This window comes from Triturus cristatus, chromosome 6 (assembly GCF_964204655.1).
Source record: "Triturus cristatus chromosome 6, aTriCri1.1, whole genome shotgun sequence".
Taxonomy (NCBI): domain Eukaryota; kingdom Metazoa; phylum Chordata; class Amphibia; order Caudata; family Salamandridae; genus Triturus; species Triturus cristatus.
The window spans coordinates 940,457,966-940,476,295 of record NC_140589.1 but is presented as its reverse complement, the minus strand read 5'-3'; the positions used below and the strand labels follow the sequence as shown (position 1 = coordinate 940,476,295).

Sequence of the window (18,330 nt, the reverse complement as noted above, 5' to 3'; positions counted from 1 at the left end):
CTATTTTTGTCTTGTTTTCTTTTCCTAGATCTAGAGTCTTTGGCAATAGTACCCTCGGTTCGAGTCTCTAGGCTTGGTGTGGAAATATATTCGAGGTTGGATGGAGCCACACTTTGGCAGTTATTCTGTTCTAGGAAATTCGTTGGATCGTTTAGGGGAAGTTGAGTCGAGGAGTAATTGAGAGGCGTCTTTCGGTCTGTTCAATTTCAGATGTGACAACTCCAATCACCTTCTGGAGCATTAAATCAATAGCTGTGGGCACTGATGGTGAGGGTGGATTTGGGTTTAACCCGGGCATCTTGGCTGCACAAGCACGTCTCCCCTGTCTGCGAAGGGGGGTATCTGGGGGAGCCATTGTAACACAGGATAAAGTAGTTGATAACTGCACAAACGGGTAACCTGATTAAAGAAATGGTACCTTATATCTGATGGAAAGGTATGGGCCCCGAGGATCCAAGGGTTGAGGGGCTGGCCCAGCCCAGCCTCCTTCAGGCGATGACGGGCAAGGACGGGCCCGCCCTTGGCCCGGGCTTCACCCGCTTCGCGGGAGTCGCGCTTCGCTTTATGCGCCTCCTGGCGCAGGAGAGTGGCGGCAGCGCCTTCTGGCGCTCGATTGGCAGCAGGGCAGTATGGGGCTTGGAGTCCTCCCCACTCATAGCGGCTTTTGGAGCGGTTCCCGCGAAGCGGGAGTTGCGCTTCGCTTTATGCGCCTCCTGGCGCGGGAGAGTGGCGGAAGCACCTCCTGGTGCTTTAATGGCAGCAGGGCAGTATGGGGCTTGGAGTCCTCCCCACTCGTAGCGGCTTTTGGAGCGGTTCCAAGTTAGGTGTCTCTAGATTCACAATTTAACTTATTCTGGGAATGCCACTTTTAGAAAGCTGTTATGCAAACAACAGCAAGCATTATTTTATTTTAGCCATTTACTGCCTGTTGCTGCCTCTGATCACATGGCTGGTGTAGTTGACAGTTGGGCTTCTTGTATTTTTCCTAGACAGCCACACACAATGGAAGCATAGTTGTTACCCGAGGAGCTATCCTGGCAGTATGGGAGAGAGGAGCTGGGCACCGCCTCACTTACACTTGAATAGGCTGTGTCCTGTCCACACATAAAGGGCTGCATAGCCCCCATAGTGAGTTTGGAGCTAGGGCAGGAATGACTGGGATTCTGGGCACTTCAAAGGCCTGTCTTTGAAGTCTCCCCTATTTCAAAGACACAACTGGATATAAGTACTGGACCTCAGACACCACACTTCAGTACACCTCTGGATCTGTGGATACTCTGCCAGCAAGAAGGACTTCTGTGCTGCTGAAAGGACTGGCACTTTACCGGACTGCCACTCTGAAGGAGCTGCTGCCTGCCTGAGCTGACCTGCTGCCTGCTGGCCTCTTGCCAGGCAAGGACAAACTGGACCTGGAACCCATCTTGAGCCCAGGATCCCACAGGGACTCAAAGGGCTAATCTGCTGGTCTCCTGATTTGAAACTTAGAGACATAACAGGCTCCCCACAGCTCCTGGACCCTTCTTCAATGAGTTCCTGATCCCCAAGAGGCTCCTCTCAGGTCCCTGGGTCCTTGGTGTGGTTCTCACACTCTTCAAGTCAAGCTTTGGGCTCTTCGCAAGTGGGCCCATTTGCTCCAGAACCATGCCGCTTGCACTTAGAATCTGTGCAAGCCAGCACAAGTTTGTCACTTCGCAGAGCAATTATCTGCTGGCGTGGATCGTCAGCGAGAGGCCCTAGCCCATCCACGATGCCCGGTCTGCTTTTAACACCTGCCAATCATCGTCAGTGCACTATCCTTGCCCCTAACGAACTTCTCCCCCATGAACGGACTCTTGGCACAAAACTTGAGAAGGGAAAACTTTAACTGTACAAACCTGGGACTCTAGTCTACCTTACACTCCATCATTGGTCGGCCTAAACATTTAGATTTGACCCGGTCCAACGCAATCAGATATCCCCGGTTGGCGCTTTATAATTGTAAGTGCTATTTTAGTTGATTCTTTAAATTTTCATAACTCCAGTTGTACCTATTGTATTTTTGTCATTTTGGTCTGGTTTTATGTATAAAACAAAGCTCTATTTTTCTGAGCCTGCGAGGAATCTTTTTGTGTGGTGTTTTCAATCTTTTACTGTTTGAAGTGTTGCACAAATACATTACACATAGCCTCTAAGGTTAAGCCAGATTGCTCTGTGCCAAGCTCCCAGAGGGTGATCACAGTTTAATTTAGGGTGTGCTTGTGCCTTACCCTGACTGTGATTGTGGTGACTGCTTGACCAGGGCTTATACCCCAGTCATCCAGAAACCCAAATTCTAACACTCCCCTCATGAAGGGACATGGAAACCCTTTCTCCCCCAAACTATACTGGGACCCATCTGGATCACTGTGTATTTCACCCCACTCTGTTGGGGGAACTTGAACCATCCTCTTTAGGATCACTTCGCAATGCCTTCCCAGACACTCTGGTACTCACCTAGAGGTCTGCCTCCTTGGAGAGCTCCCTGGGGCCAGTGAGCTTGTAATCAACCAGGTATTGGTGTAGCTCTGGAAAACAATGACTGAACATGTGCTCTCTTGCAACTAAATAGTACAGCCATTCAAATATGTTCACGTCACTAACCTTCACCCAACCATCCAATGCCTTACAAAAGTAACCCCAAAAATCCCCCCCAGGATTGCTGAGACAGTCTCTAGCTGCCCCTGAACCTCAACTTGAACGCTTCTTGGGTGAATCCCTCTCTTGACAAGGGTTTCCTTCATAGTGGGTTACCTCATCCTGTCCCCCTTCTCTAGGTCAAGTACGGTGTCCCTTCTATCACTAGGTATATCCCTCCAAAGACCAGCTCCCCAATCCTCCTCAGGGAACCTCTGCATCTCTAGAGCGACTTTATATGCCTTAAACCACCTGTCTGTGTCATCAACCACCTCAAAGACAGGCACCAAGGGGCATATTTATGACATTTGTGGTGCAGGGCAGCGCAGCAAGTCACCTTTCTGTCCTGCCCTGCTTCACAGGAATATGGCACGAATGCGCCGTATTATTCCATTCAGTCAAATTCTTTTCTTTTTCCTTGTGCTGGCACCATTTTGGCAACTTAGCGCCAATGCACACGCCCTTACAACAGGGTGCAAAGTTGCCTGTGTTGTAGGTATAATTATTTTTGTGCAGAAAGGCACCCCTTCCTGCATATAAATAATCTTGAGAGGCTTTTACCTCTTTCTATGTGTCGCTGCAGAATGCAGCTCACACAGAAAGAGGAAAAAACAAGGAGAGATAAATTTATTTCTCCTTGTTATGCCTCTCCTTGGGAGGTGTATCTTTCTGTCACTTTCTCAGGTTTACTAGGTGTTGTCAATCTAGGAATGCATCACAAACCATGGGAGTTATGTGGGAAAACTTACAAAATGCCCATGGAATACCTGCACAGGACAAAGAACTGCAACTCAGCAATTTGAGCTGCGTTACTCCATATTTTTGGAGCCAAGCAAAGTGGCTTTGTGCACCTTAAAAAATATGACTTACGTGTTGGGTCGCTCTTGCATCATGTTCCGTTGCGCAAGAGCTATGCAAACCGGGTTATAAATATATCCCCAAGTCTCTGGGTATGTGGAGTCTTCCATCAGCACTGGTCACTGTAGTTTCACTATTGCCACTCCTGCTGTACTCGAAAAGCTGTTTGGCCTTCAAGTCCAGCTCTCTAAGACTCAATTCATGAGTCAACACAATATTTCTCTTGTCTAAGGCTCTCTCAGCCACAGACTTTCTATGTTCTACCTCCATGACAAGTTTTCCTTAGCTAAGGCCCTCTCAGCCTCAACCCTCTTCTCCTCCACCAGTGCCCTTTCAGCCTCAGTTTTTCTCTCTTCTGCAGCCACTTGGGTGAGCTGCAGCCTCAGGTTCCTCTCAGCCTGTCTGCCCCTCAGCTCCTCAGGAGACAGGGTGTGAGATAAGATACTGCTTCCTGCATTGTATCCAGCAGTGAACTCCATCTCTGTGGGCTCTCCACTCCTCTGTGGAGCCATTGCCAAGTAATTTTCCTCCTCCTCCTCATCCTTGTCAGGGCCAGCGCCCATTGGTCCTTTGTTTTGGGTCAGGAGAAAAATGGACTCTCCTATCTCTAGCCCTAGAGCTGCAAAGTACTCCTCCTCAGAGTCAATACCCTCCTGGTCATCTAGAGGTGTTCCATACCAGAGTTTCACCACTAAATAAATACAGGGCTGCCCACAGGTCTGCCTTAGTGGTTCCCTTCTCCATGACCAGCCCCCTCTCCTTGCAGAACCTTCTCACCTCCTTTATGGTGTAATATAATAGGCAGTTGTGATCCCTTTCCATTCTGGCAAGGTATCACAGATGCGACAAAATAGTTCCAAGTGTATGACGGTGAAGCAGGAATCATAATTTGGAAAATGACCAAATAAGAGAAAAAGCAGAATTTCAAAAACTCATAATGGTCTCAGATATGAGATGGTAGTGTACACCACATCAGTGTATGAAAGTGCACAAACACAATTCCTATCCTCACCGCGGATCACCAATGTTACAAATTGGGTTGTTGGTTGACAGGGGTGTGAGCCCTGGTCAAGCAGCAACAATAATCCTAGAAGGGTAAGGAACAAACAAGCCCCAATTTAACCTGTGCTTAACCCCCAGTAGCTTGGCACAGAGCAGCGTGGCTTACATTAGAGGCAATGTCTAAGACATTTATGTAACGCTTCAAACAATAAAACAGTGACAACACCACACAAAAAGATCCCATACCATGTCAGAAAATAAGAGAAAATGTAATGAATAAAACAAGACCAAAATAACAAACATCCAATCAGTAGAACCAGAGTTATGAATTTATGAATAATAAACTGCAGTATAGTGCCTAAAAGCAGAAAGCTCCAACCACGGCCATATTGTCACACTGGACCAAGTCAAAGTCAAAAGTTCAGGCCGACCGCAATGGACCATGGCTCATATACAGTCCCAGATCAGTCTTGCTGAAGTTTTAACTTTTCAAGTTTTTGGCCAAGAGTCTCAATCACGTTGAAGAGGGCTGCAAGTATCAAGGAGAGCATTACTGGTGGTGGTCGACTTATTGCAAAGAGCAGGCCAGGCAGGCATTGAGGATGGGTAGTCTGGAGCCTCGCTTTGGCGGTCCTCTGCAATGATTGATGCTTGCTTATACAAAGAGGGAGAATAATTAAGCAGTTAGTGTACTTGTCGAGAGCCTGCAGCTGCAATCCTGTGCACTTGCGTTACTCTCTATTTTTTGTACTGTATGTATAAATAGTGTTTTTAACCTTGTTTTTATTCACTTGTGATCTAACTCAGGGATTTTTAAGAAACTGCACTCTGTGCCTACCAATTGGTCTCTTCCCCTACACATAAAGCAGGCCATAAATGGACCTCATCTGCTCGAACCTACAAGAGGTTGCAGTGCATACTCCCTCTCCGGTGATTTAGTCGGATTATTTCTTGGTCCCTTTCCAGATACATCTGAAGGTTAGGGCTAGGGTCACCTCTCTGCAGAAGGGTTTGAGGAGGAACTGGAGTAAGGTTTCCCCTTAGTCCCTAACTCCTCTTCTTAAGGACTCCGAGCCCCTCCTCTCAAAAACCTTGATGACAGCATTGCAAACTTGAATGAATGGTTCAGGGAGGCCCTAGATATAATTGTGCCACTGAGGCCTGTTAGCTCTTCAAGAGCAACCCCTTCCGCTCCTTGGTTCTCCAAGGAGATTAGAGCCCAAAAAGTGATTGCAAAAGACTGGAGAGTAAGTGGAGAAAATCATATACTACGGAGGACAAAATTGGTTATCCAGCGGCTCTGAAAGAGTATGGCAAACTGCTCATTGTTAAAAGAAGAGATATCCTGACCGATCGCATTACCAGCGCTGAGAACTCCTCTAGGGAAGTTTGTAAGATCGTGAAATCCTTCACCAACCCCTCGGCACTCTTGCACCTGACTATCCCTTCATTGGAGACGTGCAATGGTCTTTCGAATCTTTTGGAAGAAAAACTCTCCTAGATCTATGCCTTGTTCCCGGCGGCCCCCCACAGTAACGGAGTGGATGCCTCTAATGGCTTCAGTCAGAACCAGCCGGTGTTCTCTGAGTTCGCAATGATTCCCGTGGATGCTTCCCTGGTTGACCTACAGAAATGCAAATCCGGGTCACCTGGTGATCCCTGGCCTGCAAAAAAAAAAAGTTTACTAGCAGAGTGGCTTAATCCATCCCTTAATGTCATCTGGAATTCCTCACTCAGGCTAGAGGTTTTTCCATCTGCCTGGAAACACGCATTTCTTCTCCCTATACTCTAAAAACCTAACACTGACACTGAAGTCACCAGTAACTTCAGGCCCATTTCTCTGCTCGCGCCCCCCCGCAAAAGTCATAGAGAAATTAGCCCGACAGCAGCTGGCGGCCTTTATTGATTCTGGCTACTGGCTACAGCACTGAATCCGCGTTGATTGAGCTGGCTGATTCCATTCGCTGGGCAGTGGATGGAGGTTCCGCAGCCATGCTGGTACTCCTCGACCTGTCAGTGGCGTTTAACACGGTGTCTCATTCCATATTGCTTGATCGCCTTAAGCAAATTGTTCTTCGGGGGACAGCACTGGACTGGGTCACATCCTACCTTCATGGCCGAGAAGAACAGGTCTTTCTCCACCCTTTTACCTCCTCCACAAAACCATTAAAATGGGGGGTGCCCCAGGGCTCGGCCCTGAGTCTGCTGCTCTTCAATATCTATTTGACATCACTGGCGAAGCTCATTGCTAATACTGGGATCAAGGTGACATCCTACGCGGATGATACCCAACTGATGTTCATCTTCAGTGGGGTATTTGCATCGGTCTTTGACTCCTTCAAAGATTGCCTAAAAAGCATTTTTGTCTGGATGAGCAGCAATTTTTTAAAGCTCCACGCCGATAAGACGGAGGTTCTGTTTTTTAACCAAGCAGCACCACCTCCGGCGGCCCTGTAGTGGCTAACAGAATTGGGATCTTTCTCCTGCACCCAAGGACTCGGTCAAGAATCTTGATCCACTAGCAATCTCATAAATGAAGAAGTGCCTTTCTGCTCTGAAATAACCAAGAAACCTCTCTGTCTCATTAATTTCCAGTTATTTCCTACTTTCGTGCACCACTCATGCAAATCCATATGCGTGCTCATTGGTAGGCCTCTCACCATAAAACGTGGATTACGACTCATTTTAAATGTGGCAACCAGCAGTGCAAACATATCAAATATATGTTTAAAGTGAAGTTTCTTATCCTCTTCATAACCTTAGAGTTTTTTTTCTTGCTCGGTCACACTTTCATTGAGTGTCCAACACAAACGCAGTTGCATAACGAAATATGTTTAGAAGCGTCAAGACAACATTATAAAATAAACAAACATAAATAAATAAAAAACTAAATATAAACGCCACTTAATATATACCAAATTGGTTTCAATGTTTTATTGAGGTACGTGTGCATCGCAAATCATTTTTTTTTTAAATGAAGTACTTATGAAATACGTATTACAGTCTTCAGCCTAAATGAGAGAGATTTGCTTTGCATTTACACTTTTGACCATTACAAATGTGAACACAGCCACAGGGGAACTAGGATTCGAACTATGTATATCTGTTGGTTAACCTTCCAAAATTATCTGTGAGAATGTTTCAGAATGTAACAAGCTGTGTCCAAATTCCACAGTTATTACTGTAAACTTATTAGTACCACCTTGGTTTGCATAACCAAGGTGCTGTCCTAGCGAAAACAGAGTAGCTCTATCATGTGTCTGTCACCACGCTATGCTATTGCCAGCCACTTTCCTGAAGTTCGCAGGTTTCACATTCTGTGTGTGAGTTTTTTTTTTATATGTATTTTATTAGGAATTAGGTTGTCCCAGTCACCGCTATACATTCCATCCTGCATTTTTATATCTTTTTTTGTGTTTTTATTCAACCATTCACACCTCTTTATGTTAACATGGCCATAGCTTTACTGTACAGTTGCTATAAAAGCTTATAGTATGGTATGGTGCGCACTGTTTTTCTTTAAATAATCATTCCACTGCAAACAAAAAAGCATAAATAGAAAACACTCCCATTTACAATGTCAAGAGCTCCAACTCCTGAAATGCCAGACCTCTTGCATTGCAAATGCTTGCTATTCATTTGTTTGTATCCTCAGTGTCTCTAGTAGAGATTTTTCGGTGGCATACAAGGGTTCCATAGATAAAAGTGGTAGGGCCACCTACAATGTGCGATCATGAGGATTGTGTGTAGCATATGCATATGTTAATTTATAGATAAATACATTAATAAAAGGCTTCTAAAGCACAAGAAACACATTTGTTTTTGTACCACAGGTTTCTAGAGCAGATACAAATCTATTTTTACACTGCATATTTATATATATAAATATAGAAACCTGTTGCATTTATTTATTTGTCTTGCACTTGATGTTTAATCTTTCATTTATTGTTGCTCTTTTGCTTTCAACAGTGCTGCTACCTTAATGTCATCATGTCAAAGGTCACGTGCCAACAGCTTCTCTAACACCATCATGGTGAAACCGTAATGCGATGTCACTTCCTGTGATGTCATCAACGACTGAACGTTCGGTTGATGTTTCTTCCACTGCCCCAGACATTTTGGTGAACCAACGTCAACGTGCCGAGGCCTGTGTTCTGTCACAGCCCAGCCCGACCCTGTAAGTGCCCTTGTCCTCGAGTCCTCACTGGAACAAATCCAAAGGCCATGCTTTCTCTTTGATGCTTTTGCGGCATCTGGATTAAAATGAGCAGAAACAACACGTCCTGGCATTTGCTCTGAGAATGCCGTATGCGGTTCAGCATTTAGAATCCGCGACCTTCTGCACGAGGTGTTTATTCAGGACAGACTTTCTCAGGCAGCATATTTCAATCAAAATGCCACGGTGTAATTGGTTGGCTGTGTGGCATGAATGCTGTTGTTTCGGAGTGGAAAAAATATGATCTAATTAAGGTTTTGCTGACAGAATAGGGCTGAATACGTATGTACAGTCTTTATTTCAGAAACGTGTAAATAGAAGCAGCAGTGTTAGCTCATGTGAACTTGCCTTCTTCTATATTATTTTATTTTCATCTCCAACAGGAAACTAATATTTTCCTTCTTACAGAATGAGAACATATTTCTGGCGTATCTCATCCAAGTCCATACTAGTACTTGCAAAAGTCCACTTATTAATAGGACTTGAACTGGGCTCTTCACTAAGCTGAGCCAGCTACTCACTAAAACGAGCAGGTTTCTGAAGGAGTTCACTAAACGCAAAACGGACATCGGCTTCAGCAGCATGTTTCACGGTTCATCTGCCATAATAACTTCAGCAAGGGATCAAAAAACATATTACCACCGTCATTTGAAGTGGCATGTGCCCTGATTACGAGTATAGGTGCTATTTATCGAGAGCCCGGCGTCCGTTATTTAACAGGTGCAATCAATAGCAAAATATTACAAGGTTGTGGGGAATAACATGCAGATTTTGGTAAATACCCCATGCTTTTCCCCTATTAAAATTTGGAAGTTTTGACCTGCCACTATTTAACGAACGCTGAGTTATTTAAAGCATCCGATAATTATGCGGACTTGCTGAGGTGTCTGGAACATTTGTGAAAGCAGATACCATTCTTGAGCTATTCTGGGGCAATGTTATGTAGTGCGTTGAAAGTGTGAGTGAGTAGTTTGAATTGTGAATGGGGAGCCACTCGAGCACTTTCATGTGTGATGTGAGTGAAGCGTGGGAGGTTAAGAGTGATTCTGGCCACCGAGTTCTGAATAGTCGGCAGCCTTCTGGTGCTATTGATCCCCGCATAGAAGGTGATCCTGTAGTCCAGCTTGTTTGTGACCAGGGCAAGCATCACAGCTTTTTGGGTGATAATTGAGAGCCATTTGAAATCTTTTTTTCAGTATGTTCAGAGAATGGAAGCATGAGGGTGTGACGGCATTGGCTTGGATGGTCATGTTGAGTTTACTGTCGATGATAATCCTGAGGCTCTTGGCATAGGTGGTGGGCGTTGGTGCCAGTCCCAGCTCTGTTGGCCCCGAGGTGGAATCCCAGGATGATGTGCTCATAGTGAAGCTCACGATTTGGTTCTTGTCTGTATTCAGCTTTAGACAGCTGTTCTTCATCCAGTGGGCGATATCAGTCATGAAGGCATTGAACTTGATCCTGGTACTGAGTATTTTGTCTGTGAGGGAGAGAATGAGTTGCGTGTCCTCCGCATAGGACAGGACATTATTATCAAGAGGGCAAATGATGATGGCTAGAGGGATCACATATGGGTTGAAGATGGTTGGGCTCAGGGTGGATCCTTGCTGAACTCCACATATGAGTTCGCAGGCGTCCAAGGTGTACAGTCTGGGTCCTTCAAATAGGAAGGGGCAGGTCCATTGGAGTGCTTGTCCTTGGATTCAGATGTCATGTAGGCGTTGGATGAGGATGGGGTGGGATACTGTGTCAAATGCTGTGGAGAGGTCCAGAACAATAAGAGTTTCCATATCTCTTCTTTCCAGGGTCATACAGATGTTATCTGGGGCAGCAATGAGTGCGTGTCTTGCGGTGGTTAGGTCTGAAACTACACTGAGAAGTGTTGCTGAGTTGGTGGTGGTTGAGGTATTTGGCAGATGGGTGCGCCGTCAAAATGTGATGGACATTCTATCCACCTTATTACAAGTGCATTTGGATATAATGCATTTGTAATAAGGCAAATGGGATATCTGCCACATTTGTAATAGAGTACTCATCCCTCAAACTCCTAAATCAGGCACATTGTTTTAAATTTCCACGTGCAGTGTTAACTTTATCTGATACAGTCACATATAACTGTATAGTGCATACATCTTGAGTAAAGTCTGAACCCCCCCAAATAAGCAGAGGGTGCAAGGATTTAGAAACATATTTGCTGAGACTCGAAGAAAAAAACCTGTGCTTTTTGGCGCTAATGGACATTTTGGATGGCATAAAAATAAATGTTTATACTCACTGTAGAGGTTACTCGCCTATTTCACCTTTAAAATTCTCTCTACACCACCATTAGGTTATGATCACTCCACTGGGGCTCACTAAATCACGTTCAAATTGTACTTAATGTAAATACTTTAAAAAAGTTCCTTCCTTGAAATATTTTCTGTGGTACTTATGATTACTGTGATAACAAAATAAATTACACTCACTTCGGCTGAAGTGAGTACAACTGAGATATACTGTCTTGTGGGCTTTTATACCTATGAAATACTACCAGGCTGAATCCAATTAAGGTCTCATCGTATATTCCTTGTCTATGTTTTTTGATAAATTCAAGCAAGTCACACTGTCTTGCATAGTTCGTATTGTCTTTTACAAAAGAGTTCTTTGTGAACATTGTTTTTAGCTTATTAGCAATACCCAGTTCGCAAGGGCATATGGGTCGCTCTTGTTATTTCAGAAACTTCCTTGATCTACATCTTTATCTTAAAGATGACAGAATTTACACAGAACCTTTTCCAAAACCCATGGCACACAACTCGCTATTAAGCTACTCTAGAATTCATCCACGTGCACTATTGAACAATCTCCTTGTAGGTCAGTTCTTGAGGTTGAGGAGAAATTGCACAGAGGTAGCCAAATATAAACAACGTGCCTTAAATTTAAGCAGGGAATTGCAGGTGAGACAATATCCTGATTACCTCCTTCGTGGAGCAGCCAAAAGAGCACGCAATAACAACAGGAAGGCTCTCCTTGAGACACACAATAAAGAGAAGACTAACAGAATGGTATGTGTGAGGACATTTAGCCATTTAACGAACAATACCAAGAGAGCACTAAACAAAAACGGGCACATCCTAAGTACAGGAGAAGTATCTCTGGACAGACCTTTATTTGCCCTGAAACGGAGCTGTTAGCTCAAAGATCTACTAGTACACACACAACCAAAATGTAGACCTCTACAAGAGAGACAACAAACACTCTGGGGGGGTCCCCCAGTAGTAGGAAACTTTCCATGTGGATCTTGTTCAGTGTGTCCATTTACAAAACACACCAAACAATGGGAAATGGGCTTACAGACACCCTGGCAATTAAACAACCACACTAATTTCAACTCATGGGGTGTGAACTACATGATCACATGTCCTTGCTCACTCATATACATTGATATGACCACACGCAGAGTCAAACACAGAATTGTAGAACATCGGAGCTCTATTAGATGTAAAAACACATGACTGACCAGGCACTACCTAGAAATGAACCACACGGAAGACGATCTGTCTTGGGCGGTTATTGACAAGCCTAACTATGACACACAAATGGGTCCCCTAGAGAGAGCCCTCTTCAGGAGGGAACAACCTTGGGTGTTTCGCACTAGGAGCCATACTTCAGGATTGAATGATAATATCCCTTGGTGTTCCCTATGACACTTAGGAGAGTGAGTGAGATGATGCTACTCACTAGTTTCCATTGTGGATTAATTTTATACCTGCTACACCCAGCAAGTAGTCTCAAATAGATGGATAATTATTGCCCTTCTATCTATAAGTGATTATTCCTCCTGTTGGGTTTAGATACTCACTAATTAATATAACATAGACATGGAATATCTGAGTATGTGTACAACAACTACACGTATTCATATAGTTACCATTAGTTGTGGGTACTTATCCTGTGTAACAAGCTCCTCAATGAGATTATAGGGTCTATAGCAAGCCCTTACTGACTACTGTAGTGCACCTTGTTTCCATCATATAATTTATGGGTTTGCCGTTTGTATAATTTATATTTCAATCCCACTAACGATCATGTGGGGTGTTTTTCCAATCCGGGAACTGCATTTCCCAGCACCCTCGGGACCCAGAAGTGATCCGTTGTTCACTTCCGCCCGTCAGGAATAAAGAGGAAGGGAAGAACACATCCTCTCCCCCTTCGAGCCTTTTAGGAGTGTTCAAGCGGCCAGGAGACTGAGGTAAGCCACAGTTGTTGTGAGCACCGACGTTATACTGCATAGTAACCCTGGTTCTATGTAGAACTGTGCACAACGATTTTCACAGCACTCCGCTGGTGCGAATTGAACACACTTGTAACGTGACTGAGTGTTGCAGGCGCCATTTGGGTGAAAGTTTTTGTTAGTTACTTTTTTGTTAGTTAAGGGAAATGGGACTCTAAAGGTGTGTGGCATTAGCTATGCGGGCCGATATGTTCTAGCGTTCTTTTGTTGGGTCCTGCGCTTCACGTGCAGTTACCCATTGACTATTTTAATGTACCGCCTCTGTCCTTGTGACTCGAATATACTATATGAGTCACTGTGATGCCTTCCAACTTAAGAATATTCACATTTATACCGTTATCGGACATGTTTCAAGTCATTTCATGGCTGATGTTTTGTAAGCGCTATTGGCCACTACTTATAGACCAATGAAGCTGCATGTGTCCCAGTGCTTAGTTGCACTTATCCTAACACATGTTTCTTGCAACACACTGTTACGTTGTGCTCCCAATCAGAGTCCTGTCCTCAGGATGACTGTGTTTGAGGACTCAAGAACAATTTGCATATTGTTCTTCCACCAGCCTAAATCAACCTTGGGCCATCACCTATATCTAGATATACCCTGTTTGGAGCACCCCCCGACTCACTGTATGTGTCTCTTCTTGAATGTTACCTTCCTACATCATTGGGGCTCTCGATGGGTATAGCTGTTTAAACTTTATGGATTTGAGTATATTAGGAAAATGAGTGACAATAGACACTCTTTAGCAAGCATGGACACACTAGAGAGGTGTATTATACTCACAACTACTCCTAGGTGCCATGACACACTTTTCCCACTACACATAGCAACCTATATCCAATGAGCCATTGCTCAACACAGAATGTAACAATTGGTCTTCGTCCTTAATTTGGGAAGAACCCCTCATCTTTTTAAAAAAAGGGTGTGATACCTTCTGTCTGTCTGACTGTGTACCACTGTGACTTTTACACCTCTAGAGTCCTGAGATCTGTTTCCTAAAGGACTCATGAAGGTGGAGGTCGATTAGTAGTCTCCAATTGGTGAGACTGCATGCAATTAATTATATATGTTTTTTATACACACACTTTTGTAGTGATGGTGAACGACACTGGTGTTTTGAATATTGGGAATGTTAAAATGCATACTGTGTTTTGATATGTGTCTGTATATCCCTACAGAATGTGGACCTGACTGCTAGCTGGTACCACTGACTTTATCTATACCAGTAAAAGTATGGTAATTTTCTAATATTTCATACTTATCAAGCGGAGTGACATAGCTAATGGTCCTGAAGAATGCCAAGAACCTTTTTGGTCTATTAAGGCACAAACATGTTGACCTTATCTTAATAGGGAATATCCATACCCCTATTTTTTCACCGAGCTTATTTTAATCTATCGAGTGGGGACACGAATAAAGTATTAACCCTGTCAACCAGGAGATAGTTTTAATTCACATTTTGTTTCTTTGCACTCTGCCCCTCTCTCTGCCCTACATTGGATGATATAAAACACCTCGTGCACCTCTCTTACGGGCGAGTTGTAGCCCACACTGGGTACTTTGCGGACCCAGTGTGTAAGAGGGAACCCAATGATGAAGTATGTCACCTTAGGATGAGCAAGGGTTCTCATCTTAACAAAGGTGTGCGTTTGTCCCACTTACCGTGATACATTGGTGAGTAGCTAGACACACCATCCTGTTACCTTTTGTGAGTTCATAAAAATAAATGTTGAAACCCATTTTCAACCTCTGCAACAAGAGATTAGGCCTGGGCCGAGTTCGCGGAGTTCTGCTATTCAGAACTTGCAGAAGTGACAAAAAAAACTCCACCAAGCTGTGTGCAGTTCTGCGAGCAGCGCAGTGCGTTACCTTGCACCATTCCCACTGATTTTAAGCACTTGGTGTTTGTCCCATGATATAAAATCAGCGCAAATAGCATCACGTACAGCGCAACAGGGCGCTGCTTCCTTCTGCCACTCGTTTTGAAGTCCTACTCATGCGGCAGCTTCCTCAACGTGCACTGAAGGTTTCTCAACGTGCATGGTAGCCACCATCCGCGACTGCCCTTCGTTGAGAAATCTCGCTGGGAAATGTTCTAGTGTTGGATTTTCCTCGCTCATGCTCGCCAACTTACCATTGACAAGCACAAGCGAAGAAAAAATTCTGCTCCGCGAAGATGATTTTTTCAGAAATCAGTCAGCTCCACGCAGCGTATAGCACGAAAAACTAATCAAACTCCGCGAACGGAGTGGAGTTCACTGCCCAGGCCTAAAAGAGATGTTGCAATGTTTGATGCTTGGTGAGAGAAAAGTGTCTAGAACTAAAAAGAACATGCAGTAGGCACAGGTTCCAGACTATTTGCAATTGTAGAAAAGCCCAAGAGCTCATGGCATTGAACATATTACATGTTTTTAAGAGTTGGAAGCGTTGAAGCAACCTCATCAAATACACAAATGACGTTCATGTTGCTAACAGATCAAGTGCTGCCATATATTTTTTGTCTCTTTGCATACATGCAGTGTAGCAATGTTTGCTTTTTTTGTTTTATGGATTTCTGCCTTGTCCCTTGGGGAACTGGCGGCCTCATTTATGGCATTTTGGCGTAGGGCAGCACAGTAAGACACCTAGCTGTGCTGCCTTACCCCAAAATGAAAAGCAGGAATGCACCGTTTTAGAGTAGTAGGGTTCATTCCTGCCCATGATGGTGCTATTTGGCAGCCTAATGCCAATGTAGGCACCCTTGCACCATGGTGCAAGGGTTCCTCCATTACAGGCAGAATTGTTTTTGTTCACAATGGGGTACCTTCCTGCACAAAAACAATCCTACGAGGCACTGTCCTCTTTTTATGTGAGCTGCTCTGCAGCACACATAAGAAGAGGAAGAAATGAGGGTATATAAACATATTTCTCCTTGTTTGCCACTCCTTGGGAGGCGTACGGATTTGGCGCTTCCCCAAATTGACATCACTTTGTAAATCTGGGGCAGTGTCAAATTCCATCGGTGTTGTGTGGAAAAACCCACTGCAATGCCCATATAATGCCTTACTCATGATTTATGAGGACACACAAAGCCACGCAGGGTGACTTTGCATAGTCTCAAAATCTTTATGAGAGCCCTGTATCACGCATGTGCCAAAACATGGTGAAAAAGTGATTCAGGACTCTCATAAATAAGCCCCTGGGTTTTTACCTTTTTCTTATTTTATTTTATCTTTTAATTTTTTTTATCTTGCCACCTGTTTCCTTAGTTTTTTTAGTTTTTCATGTTGTTTTGCTATTATGCTTCTACTTGCATTTATGATATTTTCAGTTCATTATATTAAAAATGTTGAAGAATATTTTCTGCTGTTTTTCTTTTCCTAATTGTCTGCTTTTTATATCCCATTACTTTATGTGAAATCACAAAGGTTGTCTTTAATTGATTTGATCTTACATTTTTGCAGTGAACACCCTTCAAGCAGCTAAAATGCATCAGGACTTTGAGGAACACCCACATGAAGATGTTGGACTTGAATGCTAAACTTACAAGAAATTGTGTGCCAATGCTGGCAATCTTTTTCGCTTAGATACTTCACTACCAGATATGCGGGTACATGTTGATGTTTTGGAGATGTAATTGATTATGTTAATATTATTCCATATTGTGAGCACGAAGCTACCGTTTACAAGCACTTGATGGCAATATCCATGATTGAAATATGACCAAAATAACCCCTAAAAAGCATCCAAATTAGGGAAATGTATAATATATGATTTAAAATGTGTTTCCACGCTTTGTACTTCAAAAGGGATTGTACTCAGACACATATTAATGCCGTTTTGGGCAAACACTGAATGATGTAATTGGAAAAAAGTACAAACAGGTTCACCTGAATTATGAACAGCAGCACAACCACTCTAAAAATGATGTTAGGGAGTTCTCTAACTATATACAAGGACACACAGACCACATTCAGACAAATACAGCTCTTTGTGCAGTTTTCATTGAAAAAACTGAAAGGCAGTTAATCGCTGAAAAAGGTGACTTTTTTTCTGCACAAAAGTTCTCTCATTGTACATAGACAAATTACGTTTGAAGGTCAAGAAGAAGTGATTCGTTAAAGATGTTGCAGCTTTACAACCTCTTAGATATATCAACATATATCCATTACTAATTGTCAGAGTTAGGTCACAAGTTCAACTAGAAATATGTATACTTAATTTTTTTGTCATAAAAGAAAAAAGAAAAATATACTTGGTGTTTTATTCATTCACATTCTTTTTTATTTGTTGCATATATTACAAAGTTAAAACTGAAGTTCTTGCAATAGGTATCCAACATGCAAAGCAAGTTGTGTGTAATGCAGTATTAATATTCATAAACACACTATTTATTACATTTGTAAAAATGTAACTAATGGATGTCGAGCTAAGTACAATTTGTAGGGAGGTTTATTTCTAGAGAAGTCCTATACATGGTGATCTTGAATGCAAACAAGCTAAGCCTAAGCACTAATTAGCTGCCCTAATTGACTGGCCCTGCCTGACATCCTCCGTAGCCGATGATTTGCTCATCTTGTGAGTTCTGTACAACTGGTATAATTTTTAAATCGAGCCTGTGCAGCGCATGCGCTGCTCTGTGGCATGCTTTATTGGAGTATGGAGTTGAAGACCCGCCCACTCTCTCCATATTTGTAATTGGTCTGGGTCATGGTCCTTCGCAAATTCTGGCTTCTGATTGGTTACTAGGCTTGTTAGTCCTTCCTTAGTTACACCTTGTCTTCATTTGTAACCTCCCATGAGGACTGGCCCAGTTACTGCAGTTGTTACACTGTACGTCTTTTTTAGTCTGTAAGCACTATTTTCTTTAATGAGTTTCTCCTACTCATATAATATAAATCAGTCCAAATCTCCAAAGTAGTACGTATTCCAAAGGATTCTTCTTTATTGTTCAATTTAAAATATGAATTTTTTGACAACAGCACACGCAGCCGACGCGTTTCGTCCAACAATGGACTTCTTCAGGGCTGCAACAAATTTATGTACACAAAAACACAAAAAATAAGTGACATACATAAAGACAAGAACACAAGTAGCACATACAGTACATCTATAGATCTTAAAAACATGTTGAACTGAAGTATATTAATATCAACAAGTGACAGGCTCATGTGAGCACATCTTAAAACGGCTAAAAAGGCTACAACGGTAAACTACAATATTACAGATTTAGCATTTCTCTTGCTAAAGACGCTGTCTTCGTCTCGCTGTCTTTTCTTGGTTTTATCATCACCAGCTGGTTTCCATTTACTTGACATTTTTCTCCTTATCTCACTGGGGTGACGTCTCTCT

General features: G+C 43.2%; 1 long non-coding RNA gene across 2 annotated transcripts in view; it reads left to right on the top strand.

The window, feature by feature from the left end:
• LOC146820819 (uncharacterized) overlaps nucleotides 1-17,145 on the top strand; it is an 86,213-nt gene extending 69,068 nt beyond the window's left edge. For both annotated transcript variants that reach the window (XR_014963053.1, XR_014963055.1), the window contains exons 4-5: nucleotides 8,482-8,689; nucleotides 16,443-17,145. This is a non-coding gene — a long non-coding RNA (uncharacterized LOC146820819). The remainder of the gene's footprint in view (nucleotides 1-8,481; nucleotides 8,690-16,442) is intronic.
• Nucleotides 17,146-18,330: the final 1,185 nt, after the last annotated feature.